At 41.1% G+C, this 18360-nt stretch overlaps 2 non-coding genes across 2 annotated transcripts; one reads left to right on the top strand and one right to left on the bottom strand.

Moving 5' to 3' along the window:
- The first annotated feature begins 8072 nt into the window (after positions 1 to 8072).
- Positions 8073 to 8206, top strand: LOC126012536 (small nucleolar RNA SNORA51). Its single transcript, XR_007496994.1, has one exon. It is a non-coding gene; the product is annotated as a small nucleolar RNA SNORA51 (small nucleolar RNA).
- A 7436-nt stretch (positions 8207 to 15642) lies between these two features.
- Positions 15643 to 15751, bottom strand: LOC126012420 (U6 spliceosomal RNA). The gene has a single exon (XR_007496897.1). It is a non-coding gene; the product is annotated as a U6 spliceosomal RNA (small nuclear RNA).
- Positions 15752 to 18360: the final 2609 nt, after the last annotated feature.

Here is an 18360-nt window from a genome sequence, read left to right on the forward strand (position 1 = left end):
TTTACTGAGGACTCTTCATACCCTTTTCCACAGAGGTTGTGCAAGACAACATTCCCACCAGCAGTGGATGAGAATTTCTTTTTCTCCATATCCTGAGTCACACAGATTATTCCTACTATTCTTGATATGTGTCATTCTCACTGGTATGAGATATTGTTTCACTGTTGTCTTAACTTGGTTTTCCCTAGCTATAAGAGATGGTTGATCCCCAGATATACAATCCATTAACCTTTGATAAAGGGGAAAAAACAAAAAATGGAGCAAGGAAAGCCACTTCAACAAGTGGTGCTGGGACAACTGGTCAACCACATGCAAAAAAGGGAACTCGGACCCCCATCTAACACTACGCATGAAGGTAATCCAAATGGATTAAAGACCTTGATATCAGACCTGAAACATAAGCTATATAGAAGAATATGTAGATATAGGCAGGGGTTGGGAAGGAGTTGGGGGGAGCATTGGTGGTAGGAATGTTGCACTGGTGAACGGGGGTGTTTTGTTTATGACTGAAATCTAACTACAATCATGCTTGTAATCATGGTGTTTTAATAAAGATTTTTTATTGGGGGCCAGGGCGATAGCACAGTGGCACGGTGTTTGCCTTGCACGCGGCCAACACAGGACAGACACTGGTTTGAATCCTGGCATCCCATATGGTGCCCCAAGCCTGCCAAGAGCAATTTCTGAGCGAAGAGCATGGAGTAACCCCTGAGCGCTGCTGGGTGTGACCCAAAAACTGGAAAGAAAAAAAAAAGAAAAAGAAAAAGAAAGAAAAGTGAGTCTATCGACCCCTATTTTGTTTTATGTTTTTTTTTTTTTTTTGGTTTTTCGTTTTTGGGTCACACACAGCAGCTCTCAGGGTTGCTCCTGGCTCTACACTCAGAAATCACTCCTGGCAGGCTTGGGGGACCATATGGGATGCCGGGATTCGAACTACTGTCCTTTTGCATGGAAGGGAAATGCCCTACTTCCATGCTATCTCTCTGGCCCCGTCCCCTATTTTGTTGAGGGTTTTTATTATGAATGAACATTGGATCCTGTCAAAAGCTTTCTCTGCATTAACGAACATGATCACATGGTTCTTATTTTTCCTTTTATTGATGTTGTATATTATGTTAATTTATTTGCACATGTTAAATTTTCTTGACTCCCAGAATGAATCCCTCTTGGTCAGGGTGTATGGTTTTTATTTTTATATGTTATTGGATTTGATTAGCTAAGATATTGTTAAGGATTTTTGCATTGATGTTCATCAGGGGGTTTGGGTGAAATTTTCTTTTCTGGAAATTCTCTGTCTGTTTTGGGTATTAATGTAATGTTGGCTTCATAGAAGATCTTTAAAATCATTTTATTGGGGTGCTGATATTTGCACTATTGTTCGTTACACTTTCCACACATACACATTCCCACATCAGACCCATCACAAGAGATCCTGCTTCCCTCTGCCAGTGTCTCAAGGACCTCTCCCCCCATCTTCCACCTGCCTATATAAGTCTAGTTTGATAGTCAAAAATCTTCAATTTTAGGGGCCAGAGTGGTAGCACAGCAATAGGGCATTTGCCTTGCATTGGCTGGCCTAGGACGGACCTGGGTTTGATATCCGGTATCTCATATGGTCCCCTGAACCTGCCAGGAGTGATTTCTGATGAGATCGGGCTCATTCAGGGTGGTATGGCCGTAGACTAGGAGTGATTTTTGAGCACAGAGGCAGGAGTAACCCTAGTACTGCCGGGTGTAGCCCAAAACGCCAAAAAAATAAAACAAAAACTTCCATTTGAATTATTATTATTATTATTATTATTATTATTATTATTATTATTATTGGTTTTTGGGCCACACCCGGCGGTGCTCAGGGGTTACTCCTGGCTATCTGCTCAGAAATAGGTCCTGGCAGGCACGGGGGACCCTATGGGATGCCGGGATTCAAACCAACCACCTTAGGTCCTGGATCAGCTGCTTGCAAGGCCAACGCTGCTGTGCTATCTCTCTGGCCTCAATTTGAATATCTTTGATCACTAGTTGTTCTCTTACTGTGTTTCTTCTTCCCTCTCCTCCCCACATACAGGAAAGATTGTGTGTGTGTGGAGGTGGTGACACACATATAAATGAATAGAGCTAATCTGAAATTGCACAAAATTTGCAAATCAAAAATTTGTCTTTTAATAGCAAAATCACTCTTTTTGTTTTGTTTTCTTTTTTATTTTTTTGGGCCACACTCAATGACACTCTGGCTATGTGCTCAGAAATCATTGCTCCTGGCTTGGAGGACCATATGGGACGCTGGGAGAATCAAACCTTGGTCTGTCCTAGGTTAGTGCTGGCAAGGCAGATTCCTTACCTCTCTGTTCCACCGCTTCGGCCCCTAAAAGCTAAATCATTCTTTTAGAGGTTTATAAAGTTAAATCATATTATGGATAATCCTGTGCTAATATGTTTTAGATTTTACATGAAATAGATAAACCTGAGATGTAAAATTTACTAAGTGTGAAGAGAATAAAATTCAGTGGGAAAATATGAAAAGATCTATAAAAGTATAAAATGTTTTTTTAATCCAAAAAAAAAGAGAATATTGGCCTGAGTGATAGCACAGTGGTAGGGTGTTTGCCTTGCATGCAGTCAATCCAGGAAGGACAGTGGTTCGAATCCTGGCATCCCATATGTTCCCTGTGCTTGCCAGGAGCAATTTCTGAGTGCAGAGCCAAGAGTAACCCCTGAGCACTGCCAGGTGTGACCCAAAACAAAAACAAAAAAAGAAAGAAAAAGAAAATACATTATAGAAAGTGCTTGAGTGTCTACATTAATAAGTAAAAGTATGTAAAGTAAAAGTAAAAATATGTCTCTGGGATGTAGAAAAATACCCTAAACAGATAGCATTTAATATATAAATGAGACATTAATTTGCTATATAAATTATATAAAACCACTTAGGACTAAATATACCTTTCTTAATCTAGTAGAGGGTAACTATAAGCACCTGAGAGCTATATTCAGTGTCTTGTGCTGGAAAGTTTGTCCTGTCCTTAGAAGAAGCTCCTTTAACAATTGAGAACTGGTATTAAGACTAAGAATTCCCTAATGTTTCCTGTCCTTGAAGGTTCTATATTGTTCCTTTAAATCTGAATGATAATAGAACAGGATAGAGTATTCTTAATGAGATGTTCATTTTATTGAGTTTTTGTACTATCTCCCTTCATTTGCTTCTGGCTTTCTTTTTTTATGTAAATTCTTTTCTTAATCCTGCTGTCTCTGGTTTTTATCATTCTGAGCACAATGCATCTTGGAGTTTGCCTAAATAAGTCTATTTTTGTAGAACCCTTTGAGCTTCTTATATTTGGTTGCCTGCATTCCCCAAATCTGAAAAGTTCTTAATTATAATTTCTTTAACTATTGTCTCTTTATCAAATTTGCCCTCATGGGCCTCAGGGACTTCAATGATTCTTAGATTATTCCTCTAGGGCTTATCCCATAGTTCATGCTGTTCATTTATTTTTACACTTTTTCCATCCTTTGCTGTTTTCTAGAGGTTGCCTCCATCTCATCTTAGAGCTCCTGGATTTTTTTCCTTAGTTATTGCTTAGAGCTTCTGATAAGTTTTTTTTTTTTTTGTTTTGTTTTGTTTTGGGTCACACCCGGTGACGCTCAGGGGTTACTCCTGGCTATGTGCTCAGAAGTCGCTCCTGGCTCGGGGGACCATATGGGACACCGGGGGATCGAACCGCAGTCCATCCAAGGTTAGCACAGGTAAGGCAGGCACCTTACCTCTAGCGCCACCGCCCGGCCCTTTTTTTTTTTTTTTTTAATATCACCGATCAGGGCCCAGAGCAGTGTCACAAGTGGTAGAGATTTGCCTTGCACGCGCTAACCTAGGATGAACCACAGTTCGATCCCCAGCATCCCATATGGTCCCCCAAGCCAGGAGCAATTTCTGAGAGCATAGCCAGGAGTAATCCCTGAGCGTCACCGGTTGTGGCCCCAAAAGCAAAAAAAAAAAATATATATATATATATATATATATTACTGATCATACTCTTTATTGCTCTCATTTCTACATGTAGTTCTCATTTTGGCTTTCATATTTTTGTGTGCTTTGCTGACTGCCTGTACCATCATTTCTTTGAGTTTAATGAACATCCTCACTATGATGTCACTAACATTTTCTGGGGCTTTACAGAGCTGGTTGGTGTTGGTTATGCCTTACATTAAGGTTTTCGCTCATGGAACTTGATATGTTTCTACACTGTCTTCCTCATGCTTTTCCAGTGTTCCTGCTGTGCTGAGGCTGAGCCTTTGTAGTTAGGTTCCCTGGAGACTCTAAGGGATTAGACTGGAAGTTACTCTTTTATTGTCTTTGAACAGTGACAGAAAATATTGTTGAGATGTGCTGCAAAATGTGTTATGGATTTTGCTTAAAATTAAACTTTGCTTTAGCTTCTGTACTTTGCTTGCTTGAGAAGTTTAGTTACAGGCTGCAATTATAAGGTAAAAAGACTAGGCCTGAAGAGGCAGTTAATTCCTAGAACCAGACCTTAGGGGCACAACATAAGTGTGCTATGTCCCCTCCCCTAGCTGACCCTCAAGGTAGCCATAAGAGCATTCCAGCACAAGATATCTTAGAAGATCACAAGAAGAAAGGACCAAAATGACCAAGTGAGGTATAGCAGATGGCCCTTGAAGATTAAAAAGGGATGACACACAGGTAGATGCACCCAGGCATAGTCTTATTAAGATTTGATTGGATCCTGCCTTGGGATTCATTTTGAAATGATTGAATCCCACCTTTATGTGAAAATTCTTCCTGTAGATCCTGAACCCTTTATAAACTTGTTAAGAAAACCACTCAGGGTCTGACTCAAGAGCTGTGACAGTGAGAGCCAGACCCCAGCACTCTGGTTTGAATAAAGCTTCACATACTTGTTGCATCATCCAGGACTCTTGGCTGCCTCATTTGGGTAAGGACCACATGGGAACTCTAACAGTACAACTGTGAGAAATGTGAAATTTGCTGAGTAGATCTGTCCTGAGTAGGGCCAATGGTGTCAGTTGGAGATAAACTCAACTGGAAGAGTGAAGCAGCAAACAGGGGTTCAGGAGCTCTTTTATATGGCAGAGGTTTGTGTCAGAGATACACTTTTAATAATCACAAGGAAACCATGCTGATGGGCATGTTAGTTCATATCATTGTAATGTCCAGGATATGTCTAGCTGTAGACCCAGCTCAAGCCCGATGAATAAATTGGGTTATCAGGATTTTCTTTCTTTCTCAGTTTTATTCTCCTCTATGACTATCCAGACCCATCCTACCTAAAAAAAACAAAAGATTGTTTTAATTGTTCTGAAAAAAGTCCAGTGTTGTATCTAGTCCTACAGCCAACACCAGCCAGCCATAAAAGGGGCCCACCCCTTTAAATAGGATCCTAATTGTGATTGACTTCTAAGTCTATAATCCCCCCAAAGATGAGGTGGGGGTTGTGGCAGTTGTAAGAGACAGTTTGAGAGTTTGTTGGCAGTTGGAGGAGCAAGAGGAGTGTTTGTTGGTAGTTGGAAGAGACAGTCGGATGGTCCCAAACCTAGCTCTCTCTCCCTCTTTATCTTTCACCTGGCCAAGGGGTTTGTCGTAGGTTCCTGGGCTTCTCTAATAAATAAGGTTGTGGTATTTGTCAGAGTCTTGCCTGAAAGGCCCATGAACTCCAGCAGTGTGGGCCCATCTCAAGCAGATCAGAACTGACAGTCGTGTACCTATTCTCAGATCAGTCATAATGCCAACTGATGAGGTGTACTGATGGGCTCTGCTTGAATTTTGTGCCCTTTTTTTTTTTTAATTCAAAGAATGAAGTTAGTCTCGTTAAAACCAGAGCAACTACAGAAGGGAGAAGAGTGATTATTCCAATGGAAAATTAGGAATCATTTCCAAAGAGAAGAGAAAGGGTGATGACCAGGCAAAATTAACAGGGGCTGGAAAAATAGTATAGCTTGTAGGGTGCTTACCCTATCTGTGGCCAAACCAAGTTTGATCCCTGGTATCCTGTATGGCTCTAAAGGCCCAACAGGAGTGCAGAACCAGGAGTGAATTTTTTAAGTACCACCAGGTGTAGTCAAAAAACAAATAAGTAAATAAACAAAAAAGGCAAAAAAAAAAAAAAAACCCACACACTTTGCATACAACAACCTCAGGTTCAATCTGGGCATCCTATATGATCCCTTAAGCACACCAGGAGTAACCCTTGAGCAGAGAGCTAGGAGTAACCCCTGAGCAGCAGCATGTGTGGCCCCAAAATCCAAACAAAAAGATTCATAAAAAAGAACCATAGCTTCACCTTGATTTTGAATTTCTAGCCTCTAGAGTTTTAAGAGAACAACTTTCCATTTTAAGATCCCTGCAGATCCCTTTCCCTACCAGTGGTCCGCAATCTTTTTTTTCAATTGAGCCAAATCTCGCCAAAACCACGATTGAAATTTATTTTGAGAGCCACACAGGGCACGCACAGACAGAGGCTAGGAGCAGAGTCCTGACTCCTGGAGCGACCACCTGGCACACAGAAGAACCAAATTAAAAGTGTAAAGAGCCACCTGTGGCTCGCGAGCCGCAGGTTGCCGACCACTGCTACCCCATTCGGGTTACTTTGCTACAACACCCACAGGAAACTAAAACAGGTGCCCTATGGGGGAACAGCAGTCCTGATATGATAAGTTTCTTCTGTGCCCCAGATGGTGGGAGCAGACATGGAAAATGCAGGTACTCAAGAGCCCCAGAGGAAGAAATGCAGGCCTTTTGCATCGTAGGAGCATCCTGAAGCGGGAACTGGATTTCCAAAGTGTGGATTGCCAATAAGAGGAGGGGTCACCTCTTCTTAATTCGAAAGGACGACCAAAAAGCTTTTATGTTTGAGTCTCTGTAGAAACTGTTCTTAATATTGTATTGTAATGCAGAATAATTGCCACTGCATAATTGTCATACTCTGATTTTGTTTGCCATTGCTGTTCAGTAATATTGGCTCCATTGGGAGGAAAATGTTTAAATAATGGTCACACTATGCTTTTTTGGCACAAGAATTTAGCATAAAATCTGTGATGATTATGTGATAAATTACAGCACTCCACTGTCTCCAAAGCTGTGAGGTGTCTCCACTAGGAAATTGTGCCCTTTTTCTCCACTCAAAGAACTTCCTGTGCAATATTGTAATTTTCTGGTTACTGGAAGGAATAGATTGTCCCATGATACAGCATGCATTTTTCCCTGTGAAATGAGCATATTTATTCTATGAAATAAACCAGCAAACAGTACACAAATATGGAGTCTGGAGACCCACTTAAGCAAAAGAAATGATACTGATATTTTCACAAACAAGATTCAGAGATTTGGGAATGGGTGGAGGCAGCTCTGAACACAGGGCAGACTAATGAGTTCTGGGCATGTCGTTCCTCAGAGCAGCATATCCTGTCTCTTAGACTTTGCTCATTTTATTTGCATTTCTTCATTGCATTGATCTTCATGAAATTATTTTTTGTGTAATGAAGTTTCAAGGTCACAGGGATCTTGCCTATTTGTTCTTCACTATATTCTCAGAGCCATTTTTGTTTAAATCTGTTACAAACCTCTCACTTGTAAAATGTACTAGCTTCACAGGGTTACTATGAGGATTAAACATACTCATGGGCTCAAGGCAAGGAACAGAGCAAATGTCGTATATGTGAGGCCCTGGGCTCTTGCCCAACACTTTACAAAGAAGGTAAAACAAGTTGATGTAAGAACACAGCATGGTACCTGGCACCTAGTTAGCAGTCAATACTAGCCAGCATCTTACATTGTGATTATTATGATTCAAGTACTGTTCTATGCCCTCTACATATTCATCATTATAATCTGTGCAACATTGTAAGAAAGGTCCTATTTTTTATTTTAAACTTGGGGAGCATACCCAGTATTTCAGAGACTATTTCTGACTTGTGCTCAGGAGTCACTCCTGGTAGAACTCAGGGAACCATTATAAATAATGCTGGGATTATTGGTCATGGAAATGTTGCACTGGTGAAGGATTATATATATATTAAAAAAGAAAAAAAAGAAAAGATAAGGCCTCCCAATTCTTACCACAGGTTGTGTTCTTTACACTGACTGTATAGAAAGAGGAGGTACAGTAAATGCACCCCATATACACCTCAACCCAGGCCTTTTGCCTGGTCTGTATTGTGAATTGGGGACAAAAAAAAATAATGCTGAGAATTAAACTGGAATGAGCAGCATGTAAGTGCCTAAGTCATGTACTGTCCTCTCTAACTTCCCAAATAGGTTTTATTAATATTCTTAAAAGATAGGTACAGCTTTATCCCCTTTAAAAAGATGAGGAAATAGGGGCCAAAGAGATGGCATGGAGGTATGGCATTTGCCTTGCATTCAGAAGGACGGTGGTTCAAACCCCGGCATCCCATATGGTCCCCCGAGCCTGCCAAGGGTGATTTCTGAGCGTAGAGCCAGGAGTAACCCCTGAGCACTGAGGGTGTCACCCAAAAACAGACAGAAAAATAATGAGAAAATAAGTAATTTACCTAAATTCATACACAGTGAACGCAGACAACAATCCAATTCCCAAAGCTTCTGCCCTTCACCTCAATGTTGTATTGTCTCCTAATAGAATTTATTTTTCCGTTTTATTGGACCATACCCGGCCATGCTCAAGGATTACTCCTGGCTCTGCGCTCAGAAATTGCCCCCTGGCAGGCTCGGGGGACCATATGGGACGCTGGGGATGGGACTTGGGTCCATTCTGGGTTGGCAGCATGCAAGGCAAATGCCCTACCGCTATGCTATCACTCCAGTCCCAAAATTATTTTCAAATTAATAAAATTATCAGCAGAATGGAAAAAGATGGAACAAGTGGAACTTATAAAGAAGGATGGAATAAGGTCATTGTTGCTTGAGTGTAGCAGTGGAATGAGGTATTGTCTTTCACATTTTGAAGAGCTCGGTCAGGAATTGACACTAATAGTAAAAGTCAACAGGTACTGAGGCTCCCTAGCAAAGCACTTCAGTGCTACATGAAAGTGGAGATCACCTCTTGCACCTGCTTATGACTTAGCCTCTGATTTCCTTAGGACCTTATGGGACACTACACCAAATACTCTTTCTTTCTCTTTTTCTTCCTCCCTTCCTCTCTTTTTCTCAGCCTTACATAGAGGCAACCTGGATACCTGTGAATCAGCTGGTAAAGATCTAAGTGAAATACTTGAGTTGTCTATGCATGACTCACAGCATGACTCTAAAAAAGAATAGCTAAAAATAAGAGTTGCTATTTTTCAACATAGGTATGTATGTATGTATATATATATATATATATATATTTACTTAGCACAATAAGCAGATTTATTTACATTTTTTGAAAATAAAATTCCAAAAATAGTTTTGTTTCACCACCTGCTGCTTCTCAGCATTTGAAATCTGCATGAACATCCCTTGGCTATTTGGATCAGGGTCAGCACCTGGTTTTTTCCTTCCTCCATCCCCTTTGTAGAGGCGGTTCTTGTTTCCTTGGGGGCTTATTTTCTTTCCTACCAACATTAAAATGTTCACAGTCTCACGCTGTTTTATGATACATGTTAACCAACTCTTCTTCCATTGAGAAGTTGAAAGAATAATGACTCTATACATCACTTTTCCAGGGGAACTAATATCAAGAGTCTTCAGAAGCTAAAGTGTCCAATGTTAGGGTCTCAGGCACTCTAGTTGGACAGAAGCATACACAGAACCTCCAGAAAAAGTCCAATGCACATATGGAAACAAAACTTTATCCCAGAATGCATTTGTAGATTAGTTGGGAAGAGATGACTAGTCAATTTTTGGTTTTATATATAAGTAAAAAATTAAATCTGGGGATTGAAGTGGGTGGGGCACTTGTCTTGCAGTGGCAGACCTAGGTCCAATCCTTGGCACTCTATATGGTCTACAGAACCCACCAGGAGTGATCCCTGAGCACAGAGCCAGGAGTAAGCACTGAGTACTGCTGATGTGACTCAAAAAAAAACAACAAAATTAAATCTTTACTTCAAGAAATAAAGAGGACAGAAGGAAATGGAAACCCATCTCCTGCTCATGGATTGGGAGGATTAATATCATTAAAATGGCAATACTCCCAAAGCATTGTATGAATTCAATGCAGTTCATATAAGGGCACCCATGAAATATTTTCAAAGAAATAGATCAAACACTTCTGAAATCTCAGATCCAATGAGCCAGAGTCTGACATCTCTGCTCCTTAAACTTGGCAACTCTGCTAGCTGGGATTCCAGGCACCACAAGCAATTTCCAGCCACACTGCAGTCAAGGGTGTCTAAGTGACCCTAGTAAGCACTGCAACTAAAAGGATGTGCAAGTACTATGTATGACCAGGAAGGGCAGCCCTCAACGAGCACATGTGTAAACATCACAATCAGAGGAGTGCAAACGTTGGCAAGCCAAGGATGCAAGTGCTGTAGCCCAGTGTAACCCCAGCTAACACTCAACTAAAAACTCAATAGCAGCACAGCCAGAACGCACACAAAACCCTGTCATCACATTAATGACTCAGAAGCAGCATAATTGAGTGTGAATATGAAAAAAATAAAACCAGCCTATTTGGGGCAATGAGGAGACATCTGGTTGGCGCAGACAATATTTACACTGGAGGTGCAGCACATCGAGATGGAAATTTAGGGCTAATCAGGGTCAATTTTTGAGTGGCAATAAAAGTTCTGCTCTAGAGTGGAAGAATAATTAGCAATTTAGGACAAATTTCTTTCTTTCTTTTCTTTTTTTTCCCTTTGAACAATTTATTCAAACTTCAAAATGGAAACCCCAATCTTGGACATCACAGGGACACTCTTCTCCACATATCCCCCCACCCAACTACTTCCATTGTTCCAAGGCTCCTCAGTGGGTTCTGGGTGTCCTCGCTACACCCTCAGTTCTTTTGCTGCCAGCGACCTTCACCCCTCAGTGAGGGTCCTGTAGGAACATTCCAGCACTGCAATGAGAGTGGCAGAGCCGACCTGTGAAGGCAAAAGAACCAAATTGACCAACCACGGGGGCCCAAACTGACCCTCTGTCTTGGGGTCCTCATGCAATGGTGCCCCAGATTGTAACCTGGGATGGCTGCGGGCAAAGGCAAAGGGGCCTTCACCTGTGCTAGCTCGCCACCCAAGTCCCTTTTATGCTTTTTGGTTTCTGAGCGAAATACACTCAGTGGTACTCGGGTGCCACTCCCAGCTCAAGGTTCTAGGGATGGAACTCCAGGCAGCCCCAGCATGGAGGGAGGCTCAGCCTTTGTCCCCCACCCCCACTGACCCAGCCCGGAAGCCAAACCCCAGGCGCCAGCTGCTGCGGGGCCCATCTCCAAACTCAGCATCTCCCCAAAGCTTTCCCAATTATGTGGCTGCAATTGATGCCCATTCGGACCTGGCACTCCCACGGGAGTCCAGCCTCCCCCAGGCCACTTTGCTACCTGCCTATCAGGACGGAGAGCAGAGGACAGCCCACAGATGGTACCTCACTCCACACTCCAGCTGGATCCCCAGCAGCCCCTTAGAAAGCCCAGATCGCTCCCCCAGCCTCAGAATATGGTTTTCCCTCAGCTGATCTGCTCAGACAGGGATAATGAAGCATCACAGGCTGACAAATTTCAATTATCTTAGATCTGTTAAGGACTCAGTGAAGTGTTCCTCAACATGTGGGACTAAAATTGATAGTTGTGATTTTCACACTTTTTTCTCAGTAGTTTCCTTTTCTTGGGTTTGGGTTATACCTGGCAGTGCTCAGGAGTTTCTACTGGCTTTGTGCTCAGGGGTCATTCCTGGTGGTACTCCGGGGATCATATGGGATGCTGGGGATCGAACCCGAATCAGGTACATGCAAGGTAAATGCCCTACCAAGCTGTGCTAGTGCTCCGACACCACTAAGTAGTTTCTTAGCTCCTCTGAAGTTTGAATCCTATTTATTTGGGGGTCAGAGGGTTAGTATAACGGGGAATGCACTTGCCTTGCATCTATCAGACCGAGGGTAGATCCAAGGCATCTTATGTGGTTCCCTGAGTTGACTAGGAGTAATTTCCAAGAGTAGAGTCAGGAGTAAGCCCTGAGCACAGCTGAATGTGACCCATAAAAGAAAACAAAAACCAAAATGAAACGTATTTATTTTACCCAGAATTGAGGAATCCAGACTCAAAGGAATGTCCTACATACTAGACTTCACACACTGATTTAGAAAGATGTAATGAATGGTGCCCCCAGAAACTCTCTACCCCTAGCACCATGTAGGGAACATTTATTCAGCCTTTGCTCTGAGCCAGTTAGCATGATCTCATTTATTTTTCACAGTATTCTTTTGACTTATGAAACAGATTCTATGATACTCATTTAGCATGGTAAAAATTGAGACACATCAAGAATATGTTGCTTGCCCAATGTCTCACAGCACGAGAGCCAGGATTCAAATCCAATTAATCTGCCTCCACTAGGCTCGACTGCCAATTTACTGTAATTGTGTGGTGCTAGTTTATTTATTTAATAAATATTTACTAGGCACAAGTTTTGTGAATAAATAATAAAGGTAATCAATAAAGCAGCAGAATAATTTTCTCATTTTCATGATAGCAGAAAAGGCAAATTGAGATCAAACTCAGGATAATTTCCTAGGTTTACTAAAATACTGCTCAGACAACAAGCATGACTGCACACTTGCTATGAGCTATGAATTATTGTGGTATAACTAAGGATAAGGATGAGTACCAGGAGTATAAAACTCTGTTCCTGACTAGCACAGCTTGATAGAAGAGACAGAGATACCACTTTTCTAGAAGCAGACAGAATAGAAGACATCTCATAAAGATAACCAAGTTCAGTTGGCAGAGAAAGAGAAGTCTCATCTAAGGGAAGGTTCTTAAACACTAGGATGGCACTTTGGAGCTACCATTATTCAATCATAATAGGCATCCCTATTATATTAGTTATTAAATGCTATATTGTAGACATTGTAATTATAAAATTATTTTTAAAATGTTAAGGTAAAATCGACATGTATTATTATTTTCAGGTCTACAACATAATAATTTACGTACATAATATAAAATAATCACCCTAAATCTAATTAGAGGCTGGAGAAATAGTCAAAGAAGTCCAAGCTTTGTATAAAAGAACCCTGGATTCAAACTCTACCACTATACATGGGCTCCTGAGCACTGCTTGGAGTGACACTTGAAAAATGATCCAAGCACTTATAGGTCTGAAACAAAAAGTCTAACATTCTTTATCTTGTTACTCTATATATCACAGAAAATGGGAATATCCAGCATTTATTTTCTCTCTGACTCACTTCACTGAAAATAATAGTTTAGTTTCATCCAAGAGGTAGCAAACTGCATGATTTCATCTTTTCTAATAGTCACATAATATTCCATTGTGTATATATATATATATATATACATACACACACACACACACACACACACACACACACACACACACACACACACACACACATATATATGGTTTTGGGTCACATCGGCAGTGCTCAGGGGTTACTCCTGGCTCTACACTCAGAAATCACTTCTGGCAGGCTCAGGGGACCATATGGGATGCCAGGATTTGAACCACCATCCTTCTGAATGCGAGGCAAATGCCTTACCTCCATGCTATCTCTCCGGCCGCCCCCCCCCATTGTGTATATTTAACATAACTTCTTTCTCCATTTATTGTTGTTGCACATTTGGGTTTTTCCATATCCTTGCTATTGTTTTAAATCACTTTAATGAACATTGGTATGTATATATCTTTTAAATTTTTTTGAGGGGTGTGTGTTTGTACATTTGAGAATAGATGCCAAGAAGTGGACTTGCTGGGTTGTATGGGAGTTCTACATTGTTTTTTTGGGGGGTCACACCTGGCAGTGTTCAGGGGTTACTCCTGTTCTGCACTCAGGAATTACCACTGGTGGTCTAGGAAGAGCATATTAGATGCTGGGGATGGAACCCAGGTTAGCTGTGTTGCAAGGCATGCAACCCTACAACTTTGCAACCCTACAAATAGCTGCTGTACTATCAATCTGGCCCTATTTTTTTGTTTTTGTTTTTATAAATCTCATACTGTTTCCCATTGGGGCTGAACTAGAGAACATTTTCACCAGTAATGAATGATCATTTCTTTAAATCACACTCCTTCCAACACTGGGGGGGGGGGGTCAGAGGTCATTCCTGGATTATATGTGGTATTGGAGATCCAACTAGGGGAGGCTACATGCAAAGTACGTCTATTATATTATTATATCATTAACTATTTTTATCTTTTTAGCCACAATAATGTTTACTTAAATATCATTACTAGAAGCAGTGATACTTTGAAATTGGTATTTAATAGTTTTAGGGGTGTTCTGATTTTCTTGAATTCTAATTACAATAGGGACATGTCTACAAGATTTATTCCTGAAAATGATGAGTAGATTATTCAATAAGCTTATCATCCTATATTCTCAAAGTGTTTTCTGAGAACAAAAGCCTCTCCATTCCACAGATTCTGAGTTGCTGATAGATTTCTGGGAATTCTCTTTGCATGAGGACTCAGTGGGCTTCTTGGGGAAAGTAAGTCTGGCTCTTAGAACTGAGGATACACTGAAACAACCTCTGGCCTCTAGAAAAGAAAATGAAGCATAGTAAAAAAAAAAAAAAAAAAAAAGCATCTTCAGTATACTAGATACCACATTTTTCTCCAGGTAGAAATAAAACATTGTTTCTAAAAAAAATTCTTGAAATTCTATAGTTTACAACATAATAAATAATGATTTCTCATGCACTAATTCTACCACCACACCCATATCCTGTTACCCCCTCCCTCTCCAAAGGACCCAAACATTCCTCGATTCCAATCTCCCCCCCAACCCTACCTCCATCATCAATTCAATTGTGTGGATCAGTCCTCCCATTATGTTGCCTTTTTGCTATTTTGCTGTATACCTTTAAGTTCTACATAAGAGACAGAAAATTCTCTCTTTCCTTCTGACTGACTTGCCTTATTTGACATGATATAACATGATATTGTCTAGATCCATCCATATTGCTGCAAGTTTCATGATTTTGTTTCCTTAGAGAAACATAGTATTCCTGTGTTTGTGTGTGTATTGTATCTCACAACTTCTTGATCCATCCATCCATAGTTAGGTATTTGGATAATTTCCATATCTTAGCTTTTGGACTAAGTGCAGTGATGAACATAAATGTAAATATCCTTTGTCAGAGCAATAACACACATTTGCCTTGCACATAGCCAGACTGGGTTCAATCCTTGGTATTCCATATGAATACTGCCAGAAATAATTCCTGAGTGCAGAGCCAGGAATAACCCCTGAGCTTTGCTGTGTCTGGCCCCAAAAATAAAAAACAAAAAGATCAAATGAACGATTTTTAATGTTTTTTGGGTTAGATGCCAAGAAGTGATATTTTGGGTCATATGGAAATTCCTCTTTGTGATGAGGAGTTCATACCCAGCAGTGCTCAGGGGTTACTCCTAGAAGTACTATAGGATGCCAGAGATTGCATCCAGGCCATTTGTGTGCAAAGCAAGCACCACATTCGCTATACTATCTCTCTGACCCTTTGTATTGTAGTTCTAATCCTAATTTTAGATAGAAAGAATATGAAATGCTTCACGAATTTGTGTGTTATTCATGTGCAGGGCCATACTTCTCTATATAATCTCTATATTGCTTCAATTTTAGTATCTGTGCTACTTGAACCACATATAATTTACATTATTAAACATTACTGAACACACTTTGTCTCTCTTTTATAAAAACAAAAGCCAACTTAACAAGAAAATTCTTATCATTAATTAACACCGGTGGCAAGCTTAAAGGAAAGTGGTTTTAGGCTGGAGTGATAGTTCAACGGGTAGGGCAATCCCCAGCACTCCATATGGCTGCCCAAACCTGCCATTAGTGATTTCTGAACGCAGAGCAGGAGTAATCCCTAAGCACCGCCAGGTGTGGCCCATAAAAACAAAAAAACAAGTAAACAAATAAAGTGGTTTCTATTCAAGCAACATCCAAATGAAAAGGCTTTGTTTTTAACCCTAAAGTCCAAGAATATCCTTAAGAGCAGAATATACAACAGTGTGTCTTGAGCGCCACCTTGTGGTCTACATAGAAATTTTAATCCATTTTTGGATCGACTTATGAATTGGATAAAAGAAATAGCATCTTGGGGGCTTGGGAGGGTCTCCCTCCCTTCCCGGAGCAGGATTTTTAGCCGGCACGGACGGGCAGCTGGCAGGCCCCCCCATGTGCCAGCGGCCTCGTGGTCCGGCCTAGGGTAGGGGGGCCCGGATCTGGGTCACCCGACCCCCCTCTCCCCCATTCCTCCGGATCTCCAGGTGGGTTCTGGGGAGGAGCTGACGGGGCACCCTGGGTTTTCCCCACTCCCAGGCCGGGCCCGGACACTGGCCTAGGGTGGGGCTTAGGGGGTGGAGTTTGATCTGGTGGATGGCAGATAGCTGCTCAGCTATACTCAGTCTGTCACTGCTAATTTTATATCAGTCTACATTTTGCAAACCGCGCGGGGGCACTAGCTCCTTCCAACCATCAGTACCCCAGATTTACCCTTCTTAACTTCAGTAACACATAGTTCTAAGCTCTGACCTAAGACATACAGTATATCTAACAAATCCCAGAACTATTTAGAGGGACACAAATTGAACACATATATCTTTTGAATATTTTATGGGTATTTTCTTTAACTGATGTAACTCTCTATATATTCTTCTACCATGATGTTTCTATTCACTTTTCATCTTGTCTTTTCTTTGTAAGCTGTTCAGTAAGGATTGTTGGTGGAACTGTCCCTCAGTTTGATGCCTATGATTGAACTATGTCATGGAAATTTCTGGTCTTGTTCCTATTGCCTCCAGATGCACCAATAACACCCCATGGCATTGATCCTTGTTTGCATAGACACATTAAAATGGGAAAACACCGTACATACAGATAAGTTCTTATCTAATAAATCTCAGTACAATGTACCTTACACCCTGAACATTGATATAATGACCTGGCACAGGCCTCAGAAGATGGGCATCCTCCATTCACGCCGGAACCAGGCAAGCTATCTACGAAACATCCAAGGTCTTTTATAGCAACAGCTGGAAGCAGTCCTCTACCAGGAAAGACACTACCAAGGGTCTGACATCAACCTCTTAAAAAGAGACTTCCGTTTACACTGAGAAGACTTGACAGCAACAATGACCTGCTCTACAGGACATGCTTCTCTCTAGTGCCCCCTAAGTGTGAGGTGAAACGAGAGGATGCTCTGCACCATCCTGACTGCAATATGGGATATGCAGACTCCAGGATCTTTAATACAGAAGCATGATACCAACAACAGAGACTATGTGAGGAATGGAGGTGTATTGCCACTACAGACGATGACTTGAATTGGACAAACTAATTTGCCTGGAGCCTAGAGTCAGTCCTGTGCCAGGAAACTTCAGGGGTAGGGTCTCCTTGTATTTAGACCATAATTCGTCTTTCCATGTCCCTTATGTTTTGGTGGGCCTATGCAAACAAATGCCACTTTAATACCATTTTTTACTATGTTCCCTTGACTCCAATCCTTAAGAAAAACAAGCCACTAAAACTTTTGAGGTTAACTTAAACTAGTTAGCATGTGCATGGAACTAGAGAAATGTACTTTGCCCTCAATGTTTAAGGAGTTACATAAGTCTAATGTCTTTAGATTATATTGTGTGCTGCTAAGAAATAGTATGTACTACAACTGGGGATTTGAGGGACAAAGTAATTGTATTGTACATGGGTTCAGTTTTGTTTTTCTTAATGTTCTTTGGCTGAAAGTTCAAGGCTGGGATATCATTGATGGGACTACCGAGAATTCTGTTTATGGGTGATTGGGCTTCCACTGTAACTTTACCCTGTCCTCTTTCTTTGCATCTTTGTTGTCATAATTAAAATAAAAATAAAAAAAAAAGAAATAGCATCTTGAATTCAACTTTTTGTTTGTTTGTTTGTTTGTGTCACACCCAGCGGCGCTAAGGGGTTACTCCTGGATATCTGCTCAGAAATCGCTCCTGGCAGGCACGGGGACCATATGGGATACCGGGATTCAAACCACCTTTCGTTCTGGGTTAGCTGTTTGCAAGACAAACGTCCTACTGCTGTGCTATCTCTCCGGCCCCTTGAATTCAACTTTTGAGGACTAGGTTCTGACATAATTTCTCTTCAAAAATTTAGCACTTAATCTTCACAAAACCCTGCATAGAATGTTTACATAAATATGTTTACTAAGTGCATCCTGGCCATGTTCCTGGCCCTTGAAGGGTATATTCTATAGATGATTG

The sequence above is a fragment of the Suncus etruscus genome, chromosome 6 (genome assembly GCF_024139225.1).
Source record: "Suncus etruscus isolate mSunEtr1 chromosome 6, mSunEtr1.pri.cur, whole genome shotgun sequence".
Classification (NCBI taxonomy): domain Eukaryota; kingdom Metazoa; phylum Chordata; class Mammalia; order Eulipotyphla; family Soricidae; genus Suncus; species Suncus etruscus.